This window comes from Ceratotherium simum, chromosome 12, assembly GCF_057802395.1.
Source record: "Ceratotherium simum simum isolate JZ-2026a chromosome 12, ASM5780239v1, whole genome shotgun sequence".
Lineage (NCBI taxonomy): Eukaryota > Metazoa > Chordata > Mammalia > Perissodactyla > Rhinocerotidae > Ceratotherium > Ceratotherium simum.
In genome coordinates this window covers 335,565-357,704 of record NC_141911.1, presented here as the reverse complement: position 1 = coordinate 357,704, position 22,140 = coordinate 335,565, and the positions used below count along the sequence as shown (strand labels likewise).

Here is a 22,140-nt window from a genome sequence, read left to right as displayed (position 1 = left end):
ATGGACATGAGGTGATATCTCATTGTAGTTTTGATTTGCATTTCCCTCATAATTAGTAATTTTGAGCATCTTTTCACGTGCCTGTTAGCCATCTGTATATCTTTGGAGAAATGTGTGTTCAGGTCTTTTGCCCATTTTTTAATTGGGTTGATAGTTTTTTTGTTATTGAGATGTATGAATTCTTTATATTTTTTTCTCTGTGCATTTATTTCATTTTCGCTTTGCAGACTGGCTGTCTAGGTGCTGTTTGCATGTGGGGCAGATATGACTGCTCCAGCCCTAGCTCCTTGTTTTGAGAACCCAAAAGAGACTCCATTTTCTATGTAACTATCAATTTTATGTAAAATTTTCACCAACGTCATGAAGTTAGAAATCTTATAGCTAAGATAACTACAGCTTTATTTCACATTAATTGCTGTTTCTCAAGGAACAGCTGAACAAATGCAACTGTTTGATGATTCTGTCTATAAATGCATTGTGATCACACTTCACTATACAAACTGTTAGAAAGTGCCCTTAAACCTTTAATCTTCATAGGCTATGTCTGGAAGAACCAGAAACTTTTACTGTTTCATCAGGCAATGTTGCTTTTTTTGACTTCTTATTGCAGTTTACTATGTAATCTGGCAACAGAGCTATCAACATACAGATTATATCTAATTATAAATTTTTTGTTAGAGGTAATAAGAAAAAAGAAGTCTATTATTTGAGAATCAGGAAACTAAGTTTTTAAAATTCATTTTTTTAAAACTAAGTTCAGGTTACAACATTTAAGAGGCTTAATCTTGCTGGTTTTTTAGGCTTTTAGAAAATATTTTAGCAATTGTGACTGTCAAAGTTACATTACCTCTCATGTTGCTGGTAGGAATGTAAAATGATGGTACAGCCACTCTATAAATTAGTTTGGCACTCTCTTAAAGCATGAAACATACACTTACTATATGACCCAGCAGTTGCACTCCTGGACATTTATCCTAGGGAAATAAAAACTTATGTTCACACAAAAACATGTACGTGAATGTTCATAGCGGCTTTGTTGATAATAGCCAAAATCCAGAAACAACCATACACATCCTTCATTAGCTAACTGGTTAAATAAAATGTGGTATGGCCATATACTGGAACACCAGTCATAACAAAAAAGAACAAACTATTGACCCATGCAACAATTTGGGTGGAGCTTAAGGCATTGTACTGAGTGAAAAAAGCCAACCTCCAATGATTGTGTGATTGTCTGATTCCATTTATATGGCATTCTCAAAATGACAAAATTATAGTAATGGAGAAGAGATTCGTTTTTGCCAGGGTCAGGGCTGGGAGGTGGGATGTGACTATAAAGGCATAGCGTGAGAAAGTTTCTTTGGGGTGATAGAAGAGTTCTGGGTCCTGATTGTTGTGATGGTTACATGGATTTTTACACATGATAAAACATCATAGAACTCTACACACACACATTAAGGAATTTCAGTCAAAACTGAAATTCAAGTAAGCAGTTGAATTACTAATCCTGTATCCATGTCAATTTCCTGGTTTTGATTATTGTGTTATGCTTGTCCATTGCATAGCTCTACCACGTTTTATTGAACCATTCATCCATTGAAAGACATGTGGGTTGTTTCTAGTTTTTGGCTATTACAAATAAAGCTGCGTTGAACACTCATGTACAGGTTTTAGTGTGAATCTGTGTTTTTATTTTTCTAGGGTACATGCCCAGGAGTGCAACTGTTGTTTTCAATAAATGGTTTTGGAACAGTTGGACATCCATAGGCAAAAGGAAAATAAAAAAAGAACCAAGGTCTAAACCTCATGTCTTGCGCAAAAATTAACATGAAATGGATCCATTGAATCATTTTTTTTTTTACTTTCATCAGAAATCAGTTGGTTTACACTAGAAACTGCATACCAAAATGAAGATAGGAGGAAATGAGTGAGCAATTTAATGAGTAAACATTTTAGAGAATAGCATGAGCAAAGACAAGTGGTAGAGAAAATAAGTCAGAACGGGCTGTTTTGGGGAGTCATGGAGTGAAGGAGAGGAGGGAATTAAAAGAAGGAGAGTTGGTTCATGAGTATAGAAAACTGCCAGATAGGTTGTAGAGTTGATGATCAGTTTCAGTTAAGTTCTCGAGCAAGAGAATGCTCTGGTAGAAATGGTATTGAAGAGTTGTCTTAGGACCATGTATGGCAGTGATAGGTTGGTAGGAAAAGCAGGGTATAACCATGACCCTTAATTTGACTTACCATGTTGTGTTACAGATGTCTTCCAGAAAGCTAAAAAAGTTGTGTCCCATGAGGATCTTAAGTCCCTAGTCTTTCCTAGAAGGATAATGGTAGATTTCAGACTTTTGCCACTACTTTGGTGATGGATACTGAGAAATCTGCTGGACATTCAAACTCCTTCGTATTAACGCTACCTTTAGTAAGTTGTACGTGGCGGAAGAGGAGTACTTCCTATTGGCTCATTGTTGACGTGGATGACATTTCTTATCTAAAGAGTCCAAGAGGTGAGCAACTGAAATGATAAAAACGCAGAGTTGATAAACTGGTCCAATGAGGAAAAGTTAATGGATCACTTTTATTTACTTTTATTCAATCAGTATGTCCTGATACTTGTATATGAAGAACTATACAGAGAATGATGAGGAACAATGTTCTTCCAAATCACAGAGGACTGAACAAGGACACACGGCTCTGATTGCAGCATTAGGGTTTTAGTCTGAGGGAAGCATTTCCAGACAGTGAGGACATTACATACTTCCTGCCAGCGATCCAGAAGATCTTTGAGGATAGAATAGGAATGTAGTGTAGTTTAGGAACCTTTTGTTTATAGTAAGGGGGATGTGACAAGTGACAGCCCTCGAGCTCTAACTTATTAATTGGTGACTAAAAGTACTCAGTTTCTGTTTTCTTAGCGCCCATTTCAGTTCTTGAGTTCTTTCTCTCAGCAAATTATACTTTTTTTTCCTATTCATCTGTAGAAATCTCATTTGGCTTCTGCTTTCTTTTGTACTCTTAAAAGTTTATCTTAGATATATATTAGACTTCTCTCATTTTTTTTAAACACCACCAACAAATATAACTTATTTAATGTCAGACAAACTACTACATATCAATGCATTTCTGCGTCTTTATTTAGAACGTGGAAAAGCATATCATCTCATTTTTTAAAAAACTCAACGATGGTTTGTAAAGCAAAGGATTTTATTACCTAAGAGATTACCATGATGTGTATTAGTGAGAGACTAGCAGTGTGAAAAGTTTGGTGCAACCACTTATTTGTCTTCAAAGTACCTGTTCTGTTTAATTTAACTTCCTTAGTCTGATTCTTTCCTACTAGTCTAGATCTTTTTTCCACTGAATGTGGAGATTGATCAAAAATATTTCACTTGTGATTGCAACCCTTCAGTATTATCACAGAATGTTTTTTCCTACAGAAGAGCAAGCCCTTGCAGTGCTATGCAAGCTGTGCATTTAAAACTATCATTGCTTGGCTCCTATGCCCTAGTGACAGTTTGGCCAACATGTGATCAGGCACACAGCCATCCTGACAGATGGGTGTGAGTCTAGGCAGCCAATAAAGCATGTGTCTGCATCGAGTGTCTCTGTTAAGGGCAGGATTCCCAGTCGGGGATGTCCAAATGTCTGTCCATCCTGAGATTTCACGCCTGTGGATAAAGGGATGTCATCATTCGTCTCAGCTTCTGCTTGAGATTCCATGAGTATATGAGAGCTTCTTGGTTCTAACAGAAGGCGGCACTGGGGGGCAATCAGGATAACTGTTCTCTCCTTCATCACAGGACTACTTCAAAGAATCTTTTCCTCTTTCTCCTAGCCAGCTAGGTTTGCAGTGAGTACAAACCTGTTCAGACATTTTCCCCACACTTCTAGAATATGTGCTGCTTCATTTGTCTTCTAGAGTACAAAAACTTTGAAAGTCATTACCCCCATTTCTGCTTTGGACAGCAACATATATCATTGGAGTGAGGTAGATCTGAGTTCAAATATTGACTGCTCTATAACATTAGGGAAACCTAATGTTAGGTGCATATTTATTCATAAGTGTTATGTCCTCTTGGTGGAAAGTCCCTCTCATCATTATATACTGTCCCTCTTTTTCTCTCATTGTCTCTTTTATCTTGAAGTCTGCTTTGTCTGATATAAGTATGGTAACATCTGCTTTCTTTTTTTTTGCCATTTGCTTGGAGCATCTTCTCCCATCCCTTCACTCTGAGCCTATGTTTGTCTTTAGAGCTGAGATATGTTTCCTGGAGGTAGCATATTGTTGGGTCTTGTCGTTTAATCCATCCAGCTACTCTATGTCTTTTGATTGGAGAATTCAATCCATTTACATTTAGAGTGATTATTGATATATGAGGGCTTAATACTTCCATTTTGTCTGTTGCTGTCCAGTGGTTCTGTATTTCCATAATTTCTCTTCCCTTGTATTTCTGACTGCCATTTCAGTTTGGTGGTTTTCTGTGGTGGTTTTCTCATTATTTATGAATTTTGGCTCTGTTCTGATTTTTTGTTTAGTGGTTACCATGAGGTTTGTATAGAATATCTCATAGATGAGAAAGTCCATTTTCTGATAGCCTCTTATCTCCATTAGCCTAAGCAGCTTCCATCTCTTACCTCCAGCCTATCCTGTCTTTTATACAGTTTTATTTCTTAGTAAGTTCTTTCTTACATTTAGTGGAAGTCTATTTTCTTATTTCTCCTATCCATTCTGTCTTTTGGAGACATGTAGAATAGGCTGAATCACAATTCCACAGAACATCCTTTTCAATACTTGAAGATAGTCATCGAGTGTTCTCAGTCTTTTTGAGTTGAAATATCTTCAGTTCATTAGCTATTCTGTACAAAGCATGATATGTCAGTTCACCACATTGGTGGTTTTCCTTTGATTTAATTCATGTTTAAACTGTAGTATTTGGAAGTGGATGCAATACTCTAGGCATGGCTTGATTAGTAAACAATAGAGTTTCATCTCTCATACTAGAGTACTTTTCTTCTATTAGTATAGGGAAGAATATTACCTTTCTTCTACATACTATATTTGATTATCAACTCTATCCTTTTGATGACCACATCATACATTGATCCTAGAGTTGAAGAAAATCACTAGATTTGTCTAAGCTATATCTTCATCCTGTTTTTATGCATTAGTTTTGGGGTCTGACCGTGGGAACTTATGTTTATCCTATTAGATTTATTTTTATTGGATTTAACTAACTGCAGTCCTAATTTTGGTTGAGTCTGTATTTCTAGCTTAAAAGGACAAGTAGGGGATTATGCCATCAATTGAGATTGAAAATACTGGAGAAAGAGGTGTGTGCGTCCATGCAAAGATTGAGGATGGAAGCCTGAGGAATCTCAATATTAAGAGGCAGCTGGGAGAAAGAAGGCAACAAAAGAGACCAAGAAAGGGTGGGCCAAAAGGTAGGATGAAAGTGAGAGGAGTATCTTGGAAGCTGAAGTGACTGTGTATTCAGTATTATGGTAGATACTTGAATACAAAATGAATAGGACACGGTCTCTGCCGCTGCTCTTATTTTTATTGCTCTTGGTTTATCTCCTCAGTTAATGGCACTACCTAGTCTATCGTGCCTGAAAATTTGGAGTCATCCTTTATTTCTCCTTTACACACTTTCATCTATTGGGTTAACCCAGTTTGACTGATTAAATTTTTTTTTTAGAGTATAGCATATATACTGGAAAAAGTGCACAAATCTTAAGTATCTAGCTTAATGATTTTTTTTAACAAAGTAAACACACTATAATAACCACCTCCCAGATCAAGACATTCACTATTCTGGCACTCCAGAAGCCTCTTTTGTCCCCTTTCTAGTAATTACTCCCACCCAAGGTAAACACTATTCTGACTTCTACAGCTGTAGCTTAGTTTTGCCTGGTTTTGAACTCATGTAAATGGAATTACACCCTATATACTCCTTTTTTACCAGTCTCCTTTTATTCAACATCGTGTATGAGATTCATCCATGTTGTTTCATGTAATTTGTTGGGGTTTTTTTATAGCTCTATAGATCTGGTTATCTATCATTGCATAACACATTAGTTTTGGTTATTGATTACTGCATAACATGCCACTACAAACTTAGTGGAGTCAAACAGAAAACCATTTTATTATGCTCATGGATCCTGTGGGTTAGGAATTTTGTGGGGAGAGCTTGCCCTGCTCTGCGATGGTTGGGGTCTAGAATCATTTAGAGGCTCCTTCACTTAGATGGGTGGTACCTTGGCTGGGATGTCTTGAAGACCAAGGTCATCTGGGATTGTTGACCAGAGCACCTATATTTCTTTTTTTGAAAAGTGGTTGTTTTCTTTTTCCACTGGTATATCTAAAATGCAATTTCAATGGAGATGGAAACTGCTACTTGAAAGTTGCTCTGCTTCTTTGCAACTTTTGAGTCCCTGGTGCACTGTTTAGATAGTATTCAGATATTGCTGCTAAAAAGGCTGTAATGAGGTTGGTGATCATATATGACCAGAGAAGGTTAATGTCAGTATCCAGAAGCAGAGATTGCTTTAAGGAAGAGAGGAGGTTTAGGAAATGCCCGGTGAGCACAGTCTCTCTGGTATTAGATAAAATCACAAGAATTTGAGGATGAGCTCCTCCATCCTCGTTCTGGGCTGTTCTTGGTCATAAGACACCAAGCTTAAAGTGGACATGGCGTGTGTTGTGGCTTATATTGGTGATCTATTTTGTTCAGTGCATATGGTTCCTCTTCTGTTTGGGGAATAAGTCATCATCTGATCACCACTGTAGTATGAAGGTGGCTGTGCCCTGGTTGCAGATTCTCCAAGAGGAGATTCTCCACGAGGGCTTGACTCTTCACAGCATGTTGGCTGGGTTCCCAGAGCAAGATTCCTGAGAATGACTTATCCTTGGAAGTCAAAGAACATCATTTCCACTCTATTCTGTTGATTGAAATAGACACACACCTGCCTGGATTCAAGAGGAGGGAACTTAAACCTCACGTCTTCATGGGAGATGTGTGCAAAAATTTGTGGCCATTTTTAAAAAACACCACAAATTATATACCACAATTTTTTTATCCATTTTATTGTAGATGGATATTTGAGTAGTTTCTACTTTGGAGGAATGATGGAGAATGCTGCTGTAATCATTCTTGTTTCTATCTCTTGGTTTGCATATGCATTCATTTTAGTTGATTAAAAATCTAAGAGTAGAATTGCTGGTCACAGTGTATGTGTATCTTCAGCTTTACTAGATAGCTCCTGCCAAACAGTTTTCCAAGGTGATTGTACAAATTCATACTTCTACCAGCAAAGTATGAGCATTCCAGTTGCTATGCAGTCTGACCTCCACTTGTTACTGTCAGTTCAACATTTAAAAAATGTTTTAACCATTCTGTGGTAATCTAGAAGGTCTCAGTGTAGTTTAAATTGACATTTCCCTGATAACTAGTGATTTGAGCACCTTTTCATATGCTTATTAGCTCTTTGGATAGTCTGTTGTGATGTGCCTTTTCAAGTTTTTGCCCATCTTTGACAAATTGGGTTGTAGGTCTTTTTTTCTTATTATAATGTAGTTTTTATGTAATCTGGATGTGAATCTTTGTTGAATATAGGAATTGGAACAATCTCTTCCCATCCTGTTGCTTGCCATTTCTCTCCTGTAATGTGTTTTTTTGATGAATGAAATTCTAAATTTTAATGAATTCCAGCTTACCAATGTTTTCCTTTATGGATAATGTTTTTTGTGTGTGTGTGTGTGTGTCTTCTTTACGAAGTTTTTGCTACCCTGTGGTCATTAAGATATTTTCTTATGTTATCTTCTAGAAACTTTATTATTTTACCTTTCACATTTAGGTCTAAGTCTCAGGGAATTGATTTCTGTGTGTTGTGAGGTAGCCATCAAGGTTTCTTTTTTTTTTTATACATATGCTTATCTCTATGAGTAATAACAGGTAGCATTGGGTCAGAGGGACACAAGCCTGGGAGTTAGGGGTCCTGTATTCTCAGCCTTAACCTACATTTAAAGCACCTTCTGAACTTGGGCGTATTATCCTCCCAGTTATCCCTCCTCTCAGACTCCTTCCTTACCCCCTCCCTCCCTTCCTTCTTTCTTTTTCCTCCCATCTGTCCAACTTCTCTTCCTTGTCTTTCTTCTTCCTGCTTTCCCTTTGACCCTCCGTTTGTCCACTTTTCCTTTGTCCATCCAGGCATTCCATTTGTCTGTCTATTTTTCTGCCCATCCATCTGCCTGTCCTCTTTGTTCTGTCTCTCTCTTGTTCACCCTCTCTCACTCTCTTGGGTTCATGTCATGCACAGGCTTGCTCATTCCTCCACTCACACAGTCACTCCTTCCCTCACTCTCATTTATGGTTCACCTGTGAATGGCTGTGCTGGTACAGCCAATACTGGAGCCCAGATGAGTCTGGGGGGCTTCTCCCCTTCTATGGGGGCTCTGTCCTTCCCGGATGACAGCCCTTTCCACAGCTCCTAAGCCAGGCACCACGTTCCTGCCTATTTCATCATCACCTGTGCATCCAGAAGCCACCACATAGATCTGGGGGCCCCTTTTCCTTCCCAAGAGGAGCTCTCCAGCCCCACACCTCCACCAGCCAATTGTAACTCAAGAGCTGGGAAGCCAAGGTATGCAATTCTGGTTTTAGGGAAATCATGCTGATCACAAAGATTATACCAACAATTTAATCTGGTGCCAGCCCTCAGAGAGCCCCTAGTCTTGTGAAATTAACAGACCATTATAATACAATGTGGAATGTTTTGAGGAGAGGCACCTTGCATAATTTGGAGGAGAAAGGCTTTCTGGAGAAAGTTTTGCCCAATTGGAGGCTTTAAGAATGAGTAGGAGTTATCTAGGAAAATAGGATATGGAGAGTGTTCCTGGCAGAGGGAATTCCATGAACAAAGGGCCAGTAGGCACAAACAGCATAGTGTATGGGGAGAATTGAGAGGAATTTGATTTTCCTGAAGCACAAAGCTTAACTCACAGTGAATGGATAAATGAGGCTGAAAAGTCAGCAAGAGACAGATTTGAAAGTGTCTTGAGTGCCAGGTCAAGAAGCTTGAATTTAACACTGAAGTCTTAGGGAGCCATGGGTGGTACTAGAGCAGGAGTGTTCCTAGTGAGATTTTCATTTCAGAAAAATTCTAGTGTTCGATGTAGAGAACATCCTTTAGACAGGGCATCCAGTGGGACTTTTAGGGTATTGGTTCATGTGAGAAAAGACAAGTTCTGAGCTGTACATGGATGGAGAGAAGGAATGTGTTGAGGACCATTCTGCAAGTGGAATTGGTGTTACTGGGAGCTGAGGGAGGAGAAGCTGAGCAGATATGTTGGTTTTGACATGGATGACCACATTGGTGGGTGGTGGTGCCACTGAAAGGGAAGACAACACATCATAATGAAGATGATCGGCAGGACTCTGATCTGGTCCCAGGCCAGCTCTCAGTGGTAGCAATCTCTCTCCCTCTCTTTTTGCAGCTTTAGGGTGCAACCTGAAGACCCTCATAGTCAACTTCACCATCTACAACCTCCAGTATTGAACAGACATGAGCAACGGCTCAGCAACATTCAACCTCACCGACAGAGTCCTGAAGCACCTGGTGAGACCCAGGTCCCAGCAGCTCCTGGTGGGATAAATGCCAGCCAGCTGCTCCCCACCCCCTGTCCTTCCTGCTCATCCTCCTCCTCCTTCATCCCCAGCTTGGGTCCTTGTTCAAGAGCAGCCTGGGCCTCTTCTATTCTGGTTGCAGACTGACTTCCCTCAGGTAAAACCCTTTGCTGAGCATTTGTTAGTAATGACCACTTTTGGTGACTGCCCCATTTTCAGTCTTCCCACTGACCACCAATTTGCTCCTCCCTCCTTGTGGTCCCCACATGCCTCTCTCCCCAGGCCTGAGAAGGATAGGGCAGCCACAAGTGTGGATGCCATCTGCACCTCCCACCCTGACCCCATGGACCATGGCAGAAAGCATGACAGAGACGCTGTGTGACAGAGAGTAGCTTTACTGGGAGCTGAACCAGCTGACCCACCGTATCACCCAGATGGGCCTTTACACCCTGGTCAGGGACAACCTCTTTTCAGTGGTGAGTGTTCATGCTGAGCCTGGATTTACAGTGATCATTACTTATACCCATTCTATTTTATTTCCTCTTGAACAGAGCAGCCCAAGTTCTGGTTGGGGGACACCCTCCTCAAACCTCCATATGGAGGGTCTCTACTGTTATTTCAGGTAAATACCATGAAAGTCTTTGAAAAAATTAATGTGACACATTTTAATTCAAAACCAAAATGTCTGACCCTTGGGATCTCTGGGGACAAGGGTTCTTCTATGTGAGGTTTCCCTAGGCCAGTGATTCTCAACTGGGGGTTATTATGCCCCTCAGGAGACACTTGGCGATGTCTGGAGACATTTTTGATTGTCACACCTTGACGAGGGAGCTCCTGGAATCTAGTGGATAGAGGCCAAGCATGTTGCTAATATCCTCCAATGCACAGGAGAAACCTCCACCAAGAATTAGACCACCACAAAAGTCAGTACTTCTGAGGATGAGAAACCTTGCTGTACATGGTCCCCCAGTTCCGAGCTGGGCACCACAACAACATTATCACACTTTACTGCAATTATTTGTTTAATTATCCAACTCCCCCCTTACACTCTGAGCTCTACGATGTGATGGTTTGTCTAGTGAGGCACTATATCCTCAGTTTTTAGTATATTGGTACACTGTAGTACCGAGTGAATGAGTGAATGAATGACAAGTTAGAGATGAGTATCTCAGCCCCCCATATTTGGGGGTTCACTGCAGCTCACATTCATTCATTCAACAAACACATATGTGTGACTATTCTGTCCTAAAGTCATGTGTTGGGTATGGAGAGAGAAGACACAGGTTCTGTCCCTGAAAAACTCACAGTCAAGTCAACTAAAGATGACTTAGGGACACAAAAAAGGCTGAGACACCATTATTAATGGAATGGGAGTGCAGAGGAGGAAGAAGTCAAGGAGGGCTACTTGGAAGAGGATATTATGTGCCCAAAACTGTCTAGGCACTGGGACATGGCAGTGAACAGGACAGACCAGTCCTTGCTTTCCTGGAGGTGCATCTCATTGCACTCCTGAAACATGAATAGGCATTTTCCAGGAAAAGAAGAGGGTGGAAGAGCATTCCAGGAAGCAGGAACTGCAACAGCAAAAGCAGCAAAGCTCTGGGGCCGGCCCCATGGCGTAGTGGTTAAGTGCATGCACTCCGCTGCTGGCGGCTGGGGTTCGGATCCTGGGTGCGCACCGATGCACTGCTTGTCAGGCCATGCTGTGGTGGCGTCCCATATAAAGTGGAGGAAGATGGGCACGGATATTAGCCCAGGGCCAGTCTTCCTCAGCAAAAAAAAAAAAAAAGGAGGATTGGCATGGATGGTAGCTCAGGGTTGATCTTCCTCACCAAAAAAAAAAAAAAAAAAAGCAAAGCTATGCTCAGGAGAATCCTTATAAAATTCCAGTTTCCCCCTTTTCTCTTTTCCATTTGGGAGCCCCCACAGCCCCCAGCATGTGGGCCTGATTTTGGCAGATTCTGACAGTAGGCAGGGCTCCCTGGACATCCATGCCTCTGTGGTAAAAGCTGAGGGTCTCCACCTGTCTTTCTTCCTCTCGGTGGCTCAAGGCTATGCACCCCAGAGTTTCTTTCCAGAGCGAGTACCTGCTATGCTTCCACATCATCAATGGACCCTCAGCAACCCAAAGCCCATGTCTTTGGAGTACACTGCCCTGCCGAGGGACATCTAGGACAAGGTGGGGTCTCTCTCCCCTCCCTTCCCCTCTTGCCGTGGGAGCTCCTTTCATTCTCCATCTGACTTACATCTATTAAGTGATTGTGTCAACTTTTCACTTTCCCTATGTGCTCTGGGTTCTCTCAGTTTCTAGAGGTGAGGCCCTAGCTGCCTTCCCCATTTCTCAGATGGTCAAACTGAGGCTCAGAAAGGGGAGCGGTGTGCCTAAGGTCACACACAGAGTTAGTAGCAGAGCCAGGATTTGAACTCAGGTCTCCTTGCCACAAGGCCTGTGTTCTTTCTCTGGCTCCAGTGGTCCCCTCCAGGGAGACCCCCATCTCACCCATTGTCCCTACCCATGTTCTGGGTCACCAAGCACTATAGGGACAGTCAGCTATGAGATATACTCTGCTCTTGCCTGGTCACCGACTTGATATAACTTGAGGAGATTGGAAGCACTGGCTGAGCTAGTGGCTGGTGGCTCTGAGCTCCCCTCACATATCCTTGATCTGAAGTCACTGACATGCTGCCCATTCTCCCCACATCTCTGCCAGCTAATCCTACCATATCCTTCCATAGGTCTCAGAGGTAGGAAATGCATTAATCTCATGGAGCCACTAACCCCCAACATCGACCTCCTTCTCTTCCAGACACTTTCACAAACATCAGCCCAATAATGACACTGACCATGGCCAGGATCCCTGCTCTGCATACATGATCATCTCATTTATGCTCACAACAATCCCCATGAAGTGGATAAAAGGATCATCCCCATTTTTCAGATGGGAAAACAGAGGCTCAGAGAAGTGAAGTGAACAGGCCAAGAATTGCCTGAGGATTTGAACCCAGGTCTCTGAGGAATGGGTGGAGGAGCTAGGACATCTACACTGGGGAAGTGGGAGGTCATGGGACACAGTGCTGACTTGGAATATTTCCAAACTTCAGTTCCTTTGTCTTTACCATGGGGATAATTATAATAATACCTTCCACCACAGTGATGGGGAGGGAATGCGTAAGTCACTTCTTAGAGATGCTCGATAGACGTTCATTATTGTTACTGGTATTGCTTCTATTCCCAACTCCTGGAAGCCTTCCCTTTGTGGTCAGGGTCTCTTCCCTAACTTGGGGGAAGAGGCAGCCAGATAATCCCCCACTGCTTGGCCCTAGGTCTCTGGCTGTATAAACCAGGAACTCGGGAGACACTGCTGGTGTTGGGTGCTGGCTGAGTTCCCATGGTCTGTGTCTCTAGGTTGCGCTCCATGTTGGTCACTATCAATTCACTGTTCTCCTACAATCTGGACCCCAGCATGGTGAAGTAAGTGTTTCTACACCAGACCCTGAAGGCCTCATCCCACTAGCTGGGTGCAACCTATGACAGGTGTGAGATGGGGGGCTGGTTTCATGGCTTAAAGAGATGGGGCTGTGAGGAAGGATGAGTCTTCTCAGTAGAGTGGAATGGATGGATGCTCTGGAGGGAAAAGGGGGGTTTCTGGGGGCCCAAGTTGATGACCTGTGGCAGTGTGTCATCCAACAGGAGGCAAGAAGAGAACATGCAACAATTGCACCCAAGGGAATGGTTATTTTTACATGTCAATTTTTCCAATCCAAAATGTGAAGGATCCTGAGTTGCCTTCTTAATCTGTCTAGTTATGACTCATACATTGATTCATTCCTTCATTCAACAAATATTTGATGAAAGTAAATAGGCACTGGTGATACATTTTGATGATTCCTATCATCAGGTAGTTTCAAGAGATTGTGGGAACCTCAAGGAGGGACACACAGCCCCTCCTTGAAAAGTCTTCTGGAGGAAGTGATGCGGGAAGTGAGATGTGATTTAGAACAAGACCTGGCTGGGGGGAAGAGATAGGGAGTGGTGCTACATGTATCTATAACCTACAAGATAGAAAGATCAGGGCACATTTGGGAAAGCTGCAAGAAGCTTGCTGTAGCTGAAGCATACACTTTGACATGGGAGAGGTGGAAGTTGAAGCTAAAGTTGCAGGCAGAGATTTGTTGGGCACTGGAATGGTTTGTGGAAGGACATGACACACTCAGAGTTCTGCTTTTGAAAGCTCATCTTCTAGGTGATGTTTGGAGAATGAATTGGGAGGGAGAAGGTGACCAGAGACAGGAGGACCCATTAGGAACCGAGGTCAGCAAAGATGTGTGACAGATGCCCACTGACATGGTCAGCACCTGCACTTGCTGACTATGCCCCTGAGAGGCCCAACTCCTCTTCCCCCATCCTAGTGAACTCTCCTAGTGTTTGGTGGGGAGTTGGTCCAGTAGACACATGAATGGATTCAAGGTGGACAGTCAGATGGAGAGTCTTCTGTAGCACACCTTTAAAAACCCAGCTCAGATCACATTGCCAGGAATAAGTAGACTGGCTGGAATGACTTCTTTGTGAAAATCTTCCCCTGATAGGGGATTTTATACTTTGTTTTTCTTCTAGGAGTGGAGCCATCAGTTCATCTAGTGACAGACAAGCCAACAAGTAGTCCCAGGCCGCAGCACTTCCAGCTGAATTTCGCTGTCACCAACCTACTCTATTCCCAGGACACAGCCCAGCCAAGCACCAGCAAACATCAGTGGAACAAGAGAAGTATTGAGGATGCGGTGAGAACGGGGTTGTGTGTCCACTCTGTTTCCATGTAGAGACTGAATATGGACACTCGGGAGTTAGAAGGTGACTTTTAATAACAATTCACGAAGACAGGTTCTTCTTCCCATTTTACAAATTAAGAAAGAGGCACACACAGAGAGATTCAGTAGCTGACACAGTGCCACACACCTAAGTCACACCGTGAAACAAGACATCCTTTGGTACACATACCCGGTGTAGTGCTTGTTGTGAAAAAAAGATAAATAGGAAAGTGCACTCAGTGGCTGAAAAGTCTCCGAGGCCACTGAGCCTGGGATTCTGACCTCGGATATATTGCCCTGTCTTTCAGCTCAATCAGCTCTTCTAAAATAGTAGCATCAGGAGCCATTTTTCTGACTGTCAAATTTTAGCATTAAGGTGAGTTTCAATTCAGGACCTAATGATTCTGGAAATTTCTCCTTTAAGTAAAAGTACCCCCATGCCGTAGTCTGTCAGTTCCTAGCTGTTATGGTACAGAGCCATTGGAATATAGAGCTGTTACCTAAAATCCAGCTTCTTCCTAAGCCAGTGAGCGCAACTGATTTAGAACTCAAGAGAGCTTGTGTCAACTCAGCAGACATGGAGGTGCCTTGTGCTGGGAACCATGGAATATGGAGTGTGGAAATCATTCCTGAAGAAATCAGCTACTGAAGTTGGGATCCATGGAAGATGGAGGGTTAGAACTGGTTGACTTAGAATCTGGCATTCTAACCAGGTTGTCCAATAGTGTAGCCACTAGCCACATGAGACAATTTACATTTTTTATACGCCTATGGGGATATGATTCACATACTGTGTGTGTGTGTCTTTTTCTTAAGATTTTCCATATACATCATCATGTCATCTGCAGAAAGAAATAGTTTTACATCTTCCTTTCCAACCTGGATGACTTTTATTTCTTTTTCTTGCCTAAGTCCCCTCATTAGAACCTCTAGTACAATGTGATTAACATATGACATGAGGGCAGACATCACTGTCTTGTCCCTGGTCTTAGGGAGAAATTTTCAGTCTTTCATCATCGAAAGGTTTTTCAAGGAGAGTAGTTGTCAGGTTGATAAAGTTTCTTTCCATTCCTAATGTGTTGAGTGATTTTTTTAAATCATGAAGGATGTTGTATTTTTTGAAATTCACTTTTGTATATGTTTATCAGGAACAGGTGGTATTTGTCCTTTATTCTATTAATATAGTGTATATCATTAAATCCATTTTTCAGATATGAAGCCAATCTTTCAGCTAGAGGTGAGAGATTAAGACCTTCTAAAGTCTTTCCTGGGAGTGCGCACAACACTGCACACCTGTGGCCTTCTAGATCCTCACAGATACACTGGTGCTTTTGAAAGCCCCCATGGCCATCTCATTCTCCTAATTTTTCTTTTCAGTGTTTGGCTCACCTCTTGCCTGCCTCATCTGGTATAGCTTGCTCAGGCAGCTACAATGTAAAAGAATTACCACTGATTGTTATGGCAAGTGCTCTGGGGAAAAGCTTTCCTCACTGAGCAAGCTCTGAGTCAAATAAAGAGAAGCCCTGAAAATGGGGTTTTTTCAAGGAGCTGCCAGGCAGGTCAGATCGTGACAATTCAATGGGGATGGGTCTTCTCGGAACTCCAAGCCCACCATGGCTGCTAGGCTGCTGGTTTTCACAGCTACCATAGTTCTGAGACTGATGGTTTTCAAAGTTACTGAGGATATTGTGAGAGCAGGATGGGAACAGCACAAGTTTTAATGCCACTGAGATTATTCCCTTCACAAAGATTCCACCATCTTTCTTCACTAAACATTCCTCAGACTGTTGCAAGCCTTTGGTTTGCAAGCCTTAAAGATAAAGAGAGAATCCTAAAAGCCACAAGAGAAAGGCAACAAGTTACATACAAAGGAAACCCCATAAGGCTGTCAGCTGACTTCTCAGCAGAAACTTTATAGTCTAGAAGAGAGTGGCATAGTATATTTAAAGTGCTAAAAGGAAAAAACCTACAGCCAAGAATACTCTACCTGGCAAAGTTATCATTCAGAATGGAAGGAGAGAGAAAGAGTTTCCCAAAGAAGCAAAAATTAAAGGAGTTTATTAGCAAGAAACCAGTCATACAAGAAATGCTACAGGGAATTATTTAAGGGGGAAAGAGAAAACCACAAATAGGAAAAAATTATCTATTTCCATGATAAGAGGGTAATGGATACAAATGCACAAACAAGAGATTAGATATCATATCGAAAACATAAAAAGTGGGAGGAGGGGGTAAAAGAGTAGAGCTTTTAGAAAGAGGTGAAATTAAAGAAACCATCAACAATATAGATTGCTGTATTCACAGGTTTTTATATATGAACCTCATGGTAATCACAAACCAGAAACCTATACTAAATACACAAAACTAAGAGAAAGGACCCCAAACATAATACTAAAGAAAGCCATCAAACCACAAGGGAAGAGAGCAAGAGAAGGAAGGAACAGAGAAGAACTGCTAAAACACCCAGAAAAAAAGTAACAAAATGGGAATAAGTACATACTTTTCAATAGCTACTTTAAATGTCAATGGATTAAATGCTCCAATCAAAAGGCATAGGGTGGCTGACTGGATTAAAAAAACAAGACCCATATATATGCTGCATACAGGAGACGCACTTCAGACCTAAAGACACTCAAATTGAAAGTGAAGGGATGGAAAAACTCCATGCAAATGGCAATGAAAGGGAAGCTGGTGTAGCAATACCTATATCAGACAAAATAGACTTTAAAACAAAAACTGTAACAAGAGAAAAGGAGGGCACTACATAATGATAAAGGGACCATCCAACAAGAGAATATAACACTTGTAAATATCTATGCACCCAACATAGGAGCACCTAAATATATAGAGCAATTATTAACAGACATAAAAGGAGAAATAGACTATAATACCAAAATAGTAGGGGACTTTAACACTCCAATTACACCAATGCATAGATCATCCAAACAGATCAATAAGGAAACATTGGCCTTAAATGACACAATAAACCAGATGGACTTAGTTGATATATACAGAACATTCCATTCAAAAACTGAAGAATACACATTTTTTTTCAAATGCACATGGAACATTCTCCAAGACTGATCACATATTAGGCCAAAAACAAGTTTCCATGAATTTAAGAAGATTGAAATAATACCACGCATCTTTTCTGACCACAAAGGTATGAAACTAGAAAACAACTACAGGAAGAAAATCAGAAAAGCCACAAATATGTGGAGATTAAGCAAAATGCTACTGAACAATGATTGGATCAATGAAGAAACCAAGGAAGAAACCAAAAAATACCTGGAGACAAATGAAAATGAAAATGTGGCATTCCAAAATTTATGGGATACAGCAAAAGCAGTTCTAAGAGGGAAGTTTATAGCAATACAGGCCTACCTCACAAAATAAGAAAAATCTCAAATAAACAATCTAACAGTGCACCTAAAGGAACTGGAAAAAGAACAAACAAAGCCCTAAATCAGTAGAAGGAGGGAAATAACAAAAAAATCAGAGCAGAAATACATGAAATAGAGAGTAAAAAAAAAAAAAAATAGAAACAGTCAATGAAACCAAGAGCTAGTTCTTTGAAAAGATAAACAAAATCGACAAACCTTTAGCTAGTCTCACCAAGAGAAAAAGAGAGAAGACTCAAATAAATAAAATCAGAAATGAAAGAGAAATTACAATGGACATCTCAGAAATAGAAAAGATTATAAAAGAATACTACATAAAGCTATATGCCAACAAAGTGGATAATCTAGAAGAAATAGATAAATTCTTGGAATCACACAACATTCCAAAACTGAATCAAGAAGAATTAGAGAATTTGAATAGATGAATCACCAGTAAGGAGATTAAAACAATAAACAAAAAACTCCCCAAAAATTAAAGTCCAGGACCAGATGGCTTCTGTGGGGAATTCTATAAAAAATTCAAAGAAAGCTTAATGTCTATCCTTCTCAAACTCTTCCAAAAAATTGAAGAGGAGGGGAAGCTACCTAACTCATTTTACGAAGCCAATCTTACCCTGATACCAAAACCAGACAAGGACAACGCAGACAAAAAAAATGACAGGCCAATATCACTGATGAACATCGATGCAAAAATTCTCAACAAAATACTAGCAAATCAAATACAACAATACATGAAACAGATCATAACCATGATCAAGTGGGATTTATTCCAGGGATGCAGGGATGGTTAAACATCCACATATCATCAACGTGATACACCACATTAGCAAAATGAAGAATAAAAATCACATGATCATCTCAATAGATGCATAGAAAACATTTGACAAGATACACCATCCATTTATGATAAAAACCGTGAATAAAATTGGTATAGAAGGAAAGTACCTCAACATAGTAAAGGCCATATATGATAAACCCACAGCTAATATCATTCTCAATGGTGAAAAATTGACAGATATCCCTCTAAGAACAGGAACCAGACAAGGATGCCCACTTTCACCACTCCTATTTAACATAGTATTGGAAGTTCTAGCCAAAGTAATCAGTCAAGAAAAGAAATAAAAAGGATCCAAATTGGAAAGGAAGAAATGATACTGTCACTATTTGCAGATGATATGATTTTATATATAGAAAACCCTAAAGAATCAACCAAAAATCTTTTAGAAATAATAAATGAATACAACAAAGTTCCAGGATACAAAATCAATATACAAAAATCAGTTACATTTCTATACACTAACAATGAAATAGTAGAAAGAGATATTAAGAATACATTCCCAACTACAACGGCAACAAAAGGAATAAAATACCTAGGAATAAACTTAACCAAAGAGGTGAATGATCTGTACACTGAAAACTATAAAACATTGTTGAAAGAAATTGAAGAACACAAAGAAATGGAAATTTATTCCATGCTCTTGGATTGGAAGAATTAACATAGTTAAAACGTCCATAGCTCCTAAAGCAATCTATAGATTCAACGAAATCCCTATCAAAGTTCCAACAACATTTTTCACAGAAATAGAACAAAGAATCCTAAAATTGATATGGAAAAACAAAAGACCCCGAATGGCCAAAGCAATCCTGAGAAAAGAGAACAAAGCTGGAGATATCACACTCCCTGATTTCAAATTATACTACAAAGCTATAGTAACCAAAACAGCATGGTACTAGCACAGAAACAGGCACACAGATCAATGGAACAGAATCAAGAAATAAACCCATACATCTATGGACAGCTAATTTTCATCAAGGGAGCCAAGAACATACAATGGAGAAATGAAAGTCTCGTCAATAAATTCTGTTAGGAAAACTGGGCAGCCATATGCAAAAGAATGCAAGTAGACCATTATCTTACACTATACAGAAAAATTAACTCAAAATGTATTAAAGACTTGAATGTAATACCTGAAACAGTGAAACTTCTAGAGGAAAACATAGGCAGTATGCTCTTCAACATTGCTCTTAGCAGCATATTGTCAAGTACCATGTCTAACTGGGCAAGGGAAACGATATAAAAAATAAACAAAGGGGAGTACATCAAACTAAAAAGCTTCTGCACAGCAAAGAAAATCATCAAAAAAGTGAAAAGACAACCTAACAACTGGGAGAAGACATTTGCAAAACATATAGCTCATAAGGTCTTAATATCCAAAATGTATAAGGAACCCATACATCTCAACAACAAAAAAATTAACAACCCAATTAAAAAATGGGCAAAAGACCTGAACAGACATTTCTCCAAAGAAGATATACAGATGGCCAACAGACACATTAAAAGATGTTCAATATCACTATCAGGGAAGTTCAAATCAAAACTACAATGAGGTATCACCTCATGTCCATCAGAATGGCTATAATTAATAAGACAGGAAACAGCATGTGTTGGAGAGGATGTGGAGAGAAGGGAACTCTCATACACTGCTGGTGGGAGTGCAAACGGGTGAAGCCACTATGGAAAACAGTATGGAGAATCCTCAAAAAATTAAGAATAGAACTACCATATGATCCAGCTATTCCACCACTGGATACTTATCCAAAGAACATGAAAACATGAAAGTGTAAAGATACATGCACACCTATGTTCATTGCATAATTATTAACAACAGCCAAGACTTGGAAGCCGCCTAGGTGCCCAACAAGGGATGAATGGGTAAAGAAGATGTGGTGTATATACACAATGGAATACTACTGAGCCATAAGAAACAATGAAATCCAGCTATTTGTTTTTTTTTTTATTTTTTATTTTATTTTATTTTATTTTATTTTTTATTTTTTATTTTTTTTTTAAATTTTTTGTTTATTGCAGTAACATTGGTTTATAACATTGTAAAAATTTCAGGTGTACATCATTGTACTTCTATTTCTGCATAGATTACATCATGTTCACCACCAAAATACTAATTACAACCCATCACCACACACATGTACTCAATTATCCGTTTCACCCTCCTCGCTCCCCCCTTCCGCTCTGGTAACCACCAATCCAATCTCTGTCCCTATGTGTTTGTTTATTGTTGTTATTATCTACTACTTAATGAAGGAAATCATACGGTATTTGACCTTCTCCCTCTGACTTATTTCACTTTGCATCATGCCCTCAATGTCCATCCATGTTGTCACAAATGGCTGGATTTCATCGTTTCTTATGGCTGAGTAGTATTCCATTGTGTATATATACCACAGCTTTTTTATCCATTCGTCCCTTGATGGGCACTTAGGTTGCTTCCAAGTCTTGGCTATCGTGAATAAGGCTGCAATGAACACAGGGGTGCATGTACCTTTGCAAATTGGTGTTTTCAAGTTCTTTGGATAAATACCCAACAGTGGAATAGCTGGATCATATGGTAGTTCTATCGTTGATTTTTTGAGGAATCTCCATACTGTTTTCCATAGTGGCTGCACCAGTTTGCACTCCCACGAGCAGTGTATGAGAGTTCCCTTCTCTCCACAACCTCTCCAACACATGTTGTTTCCTGTCTTGTTAATTATAGCCATTCTGACGGGCGTGAGGTGATATCTCATTGTAGTTTTGATTTGCATTTCCCTGATAGTGATTTTGAACATCTTTTCATGTGTCTGTTGGCCATCTGTATATCTTCTTTGGAGAAATGTCTGTTCAGGTCTTTTGCCCATTTTTTAATTGGGTTGGTAGTTTTTGTTGTTGAGATGCTTGAGCTCTCTATATATTTTGGAGATTAAGCCCTTATCAGATGTATGGTTTGCAAATATCTTCTCCCAATTGTTATGTTGTCTTTTCGTTTTGTTGATGGTTTCCTTTGCTGTGCAGAAGTTTTTTAGTTTGATGTAGTCCCATTTGTTTATTTTTTCTATTGTTTCTCTTGCCCGGTCAGATGTGGTGTTTGAAAAGATGTTGCTAAGACCGATGTCGAAGAGCGTACTGCCTATGTTTTCTTCTAGAACTTTCACAGTTTCAGGTCTTACATTCAAGTCTTTAATCCATTTGGAGTTAATTTTTGTGTATGGTGTAAGGTAAGAGTCTACTTTCATTTTTTTGCATATGGCTATCCAGTTTTCCCAACACCATTTGTTGAAGAGACTTTCTTTTCCCCATTGTATGTTCTTGGCTCCTTTGTCAAAGATTAGCTGTCCATAGATGTGTGGGTTTATTTCTGGGCTTTCGATTCTATTCCATTGATCTGTGTGTCTGTTTTTGTGCCAGTACCATGCTGTTTTGGTTACTATAGCTTTGTAGTATATTTTGAAATCAGGGAGTGTGATACCTCCAG

General features: G+C 40.1%; 1 long non-coding RNA gene across 2 annotated transcripts in view; it reads left to right on the top strand.

Annotated features, from left to right (window-relative positions):
• Positions 1–1,779: 1,779 nt before the first annotated feature.
• The window catches only part of LOC147915757 (uncharacterized), a 40,969-nt gene continuing 20,608 nt past the window's right edge, over positions 1,780–22,140 (top strand). The window contains exons 1-6 of one of the 2 annotated variants that reach the window (XR_015553767.1): positions 1,780–8,640; positions 9,494–9,615; positions 9,716–9,780; positions 9,906–10,099; positions 13,030–13,095; positions 14,239–14,402. This is a non-coding gene — a long non-coding RNA (uncharacterized LOC147915757). Of the gene's footprint in view, positions 8,641–9,493; positions 9,781–9,905; positions 10,100–13,029; positions 13,096–14,238; positions 14,403–22,140 lie in introns of both variants that reach the window. The other variant, XR_015553768.1, reaches the window with a different exon arrangement.